Genomic DNA, 4,148 nt, shown 5'->3' on the forward strand with positions numbered 1-4,148 from the left:
TCCTTGCTTGTTGCTGTGTTGAGCTTCCTATAATCAATGCAAACTCTCCAGCCCGTGGTCATCCGTGTTGGTACAAGCTCGTTTGCTTCATTCTTCACCACTGTGATACCTGATTTCTTGGGGACAACTTGTATTGGGCTCACCCATTTACTGTCAGAAATAGGGTAAATAATACCAACATCTAAAAGCTTCATTACTTCTTTCCTTACCACCTCCTTCATGTTTGGATTGAGACGTCTTTGGGCATCCCTCTTAGGCACTGCATTGTCCTCCAATAGTATCCTATGCATGCACGATGTTGGGCTTATGCCTTTGATATCTGCAATGCTCCATCCAATCGCAGTTTTGTGCTCTTTTAGAACCCTCAAAAGCTTCTTCTCATCATTTGGTTCGAGGTGTGAGGCAATGATAACAGGTAGAGTCTCACTCTCACCTAAATAAGCATATTTAAGGTGTGTTGGCAATTGCTTTAATTCCAACTCCGGTGCCTGCACAATAGAAGGTAAAACCTTATTAGTAGGTGCGAGTAAAGATTCAAATTGGTTTGCATACCTCTTTCCCACTTCTATGTAGCTATCCATGCTGCAAACAAGCTCAAGAAGTAAAGGAGAGATCACAGCCTCTAATCTGTCCACTTCTTCTTTCCTTATGCTTTGTGTGATGCATGCTTCAATAGGCTCCAAATAACTCATTGGCAGTGCTTCTTTCACCATATTATCAATTGCATCAAGCTGGAAAACTTCATGCTCATCACTTGGAAACTTGGAGGCTTCAAACACTTTGAATGCTATTGTCTCATCAAACACGTTCATAGTCAATGTACCCTTCTTCACATCAATAATTGCACCGGCAGTTGCCATGAATGGACGACCAAGAATGAGTGGTAACTGATTGTCATGAATTGGTGCTTCTTCCATTTCCAACACCAAGAAATCAGCTGGCAAAATCAGCTCTTCTACTTTCACCAAAACATCTTCTAGAATGCCCCTAGGGTACCTGATAGTTCTATCTGCCAATTGAATGCTCACAGATGTGGCTTGCAACTCACCAAGGTTAAGTTTCTCATAAACATGATATGGCATAAGGTTAATGGATGCACCAAGATCAAGCAAAGCTTTTTGAAACTTAAAATCACCAACTATACAAGGTATAGAAAATGAACCTGGATCCTTTAGCTTTGGAGGTAGCTTTCTTTGTAAGACTGCACTAACCTCTTCACTTAATGCAACCTGTTCATGCTCTTTGAATCTCCTCTTGTTAGTGCATAGATCCTTCAAAAATTTTGCATATTTTGGAATCTGAGCAATGGCATTGAGCAATGGGATGTTGATTTGCACTTTCTTGAATATTTCCATTATCTCATCCAAGCCTTGATCTTTCTTTGACTTTGATAACCTGCTGGGAAAGGGTGCAATAGGCCTAAAAGCATTAGATGAAATTGGAACTTGATTAGCATTAGATGATACCTTAGGGCCTGTGCTCTTTCCAAGAGAATTGAGGGGCTGTTTGGTGGAACCTGTGGGCTGCCCTTGTGGTGGCTGAATGATCTCCACGTTTTCTCCATCTTCTTGCTCTTCATTGGCATCTCCAACCTTATTATCAACTTGTTTACCACTTCTCAAGATGTGCACTGCTTTAACTTGCTCATGATGCCTTGGATTCACCTCCGTTTGGCTTGGAAAAGTTCCGGATGCTCTATTGCTCATGGAGGATGCAATCTGCCCAACTTGCACTTCTAGTTTGTTCACTGCATTTTGAAGATTCTGATTGGTTTGCATCTGTTGCCCCATGAACTTCTTGAACATGTCTTGCAATTCTCCCATTTGATCACCCCTTTGCTCTTGTACTTGTTGGGGAGCTTGCTGGAATTGCCTTTGTTGTATTTGAAATCCTGGGGGAGGTCCTTGAGATTGTTGCACATTTGAATTATTGCTCCACCTGAAATTAGGATGATTTCTCCACCCCGGATTGTATGTGTTTGAGTAAGGATCATTCTGAGGATTCCTTCCTTGAAGGGCATTTGCTTGCTCTAGCATGTGCTTTGCAAAAGATTGGTCTTGAACTTCCTCTTTGCTTCCTAGAGGGCCAGTCACTGCCTGTTGAAGCAAAGAACACATAACATCAAGTTTTGCATTAATCTCATTATTAGTACTTACCTCAGAGACCACAGCTTTCATAGGAGCTCCTCTTCCTTTATTGTAGCTCCATTGTTGAGAGTTGGTACTCAAAGATTCAAAGAGAGTAAAAGCCTCATCTGCTGTTTTGTTCATCAGTCCTTCTCCACTTGTTGCATCTACCATCATCCTTTCGGAATCAAGCAAACCTTCATAGAAAGATTGCATTTGCATCCAACTCTCTATATTGTGGTGTGGGCAAGAACTCATCATCTCCTTGTACCTCTCCCAGCATTCATGAAAAGCTTCTCCTTCTCTTTGTGTGAAACCAAGAATTTCCTTTCTAATCTTGTTAGTCTTTTGAGCTGGAAAGAATTTCTGCAAAAACTTATTAGAAAGCTCATCCCAAGTACGAATTGAAGCATTAGGCAAAGAGTATAACCATGACTTAGCCTTATCTTTTAAACTGAATGGGAATAGCCTCATCTTAATCTGCTCATCATCAAGTCCTTGAATTTTGATTGTAGCACATATTTCAAAGAATTGCTTAACATGCATGTAAGGATCCTCAGTGGTATTACCATAATAAGTTGGAAGAAGATGAATCATACCACTTCTAAGCTCAAACCTGTCAATTGTGAGTTGAGGATAGACGATGCACGAAGGTTGATCAGTGACTTTGGGGATGGAAAATTCACGCAGGGGTTTCCTAGGTTGGACAACAAGCGCACCACCTCCTTCATCATTATTGTTGTTGTTTGGAATCTCTGCCATCTTGCTTGAACCTTCAGATTCGTAGCTCTCAGATTCAGCACTTAAAGAACTATAATTCCTCCTCAAACCAACACGTACAGCAAAAGTTCCTGGTGAAATTGGCTCAGAATCAGATTCGGACATATATGCACACACAAGAAACCAATTAGTGCCTTCAAATGGAGATAACAACTAAAAAGAAAAACAGAATACAGAAATAAAAACCAACGAAAACAAAAACAAAAACACTCAAAGTAATCTAACTATAGCACCATCGTTACCGGTTCCCCGGCAACGGCGCCAAAAACTTGTTGAGCCTATTCCTAACAACTAAAATGAGTTATTAAAAATAGAAACTTCAATTCTCGCAAGTGCACGAACCATTTATAGTATAGCTTATGAAATACGAGGTCGATCCCACGGAGAATGGTAACTTGGTTGCAAGTTAAACTACTTAGAATGATGGAAAAACTGAAAACAAAGAAACAAACTAACTAACAATTGGCAAGGTCTAGGACAGAATCCTAGCACCACACACGCACTCGAATGGGGGGTTTTTGTTGTTTAAATGAAAACAAGAGAATGAAATGGAAGTGCTGGAAGTAAACAATGGCAGCAATGAACAAGTTGTGAAACAATGATTGAGAAGTGTTAGAGCCTTGGAATCTACCACTAGTCTTCCTATCCAAGTTATGAATGCATAGAAATTGACTCAAGCTTCATTAACAATAGATTATCGCATACAAGCCTATGGTATCTAGGTGCAGGATGCATGATTCTCCTAAGGCATGTAATTGTGCATGGTATCTACACAACACGTGATCTCTAATATGCAACCTAAGCATGGTATCTACTTAGAATAAAGCATATAAGAGTCATTAAGTTCCTTGAGAATATGATAATCACACAAGTCCTAGAACATGGTATCTGTCCTAGTCAACCTATGGTTATTAACCCCTTGAATGATTCTTAGGCCATTCATGTGTTGCTTGTGAAAGGAGAGTAGAATTGGTGAATCTAAACCCCTTCCCAACCTGTGCTAGATGCATAAAATCCTAGTTAGCTACTCCAAGAAAACATACATCAAGCACATAATAAGCTGGAGATTAACAACTTGATAATGAAAGCAAGGAAATCAATTAACTATGAAATCATCCATAACATTGAATATTCATGACTAGGGCTTCATCCTAAGCCCTAACAAAATGGATTAGTTAAACATAATTATGAATACAGAAGATAAGAAATACATAGGTAGAATAAAGAGAATAGAAGAACTAG

At 39.7% G+C, this 4,148-nt stretch overlaps 1 non-coding gene across 1 annotated transcript; it reads left to right on the plus strand.

Moving 5' to 3' along the window:
* The first annotated feature begins 2,358 nt into the window (after positions 1-2,358).
* On the plus strand, positions 2,359-2,465 carry LOC148297652 (small nucleolar RNA R71). The gene has a single exon (XR_015833282.1). It is a non-coding gene; the product is annotated as a small nucleolar RNA R71 (small nucleolar RNA).
* Positions 2,466-4,148: the final 1,683 nt, after the last annotated feature.

This window comes from Prunus avium, chromosome 1, assembly GCF_965620075.1.
Source record: "Prunus avium chromosome 1, drPruAviu1.hap1.1, whole genome shotgun sequence".
NCBI classification, from domain to species: domain Eukaryota; kingdom Viridiplantae; phylum Streptophyta; class Magnoliopsida; order Rosales; family Rosaceae; genus Prunus; species Prunus avium.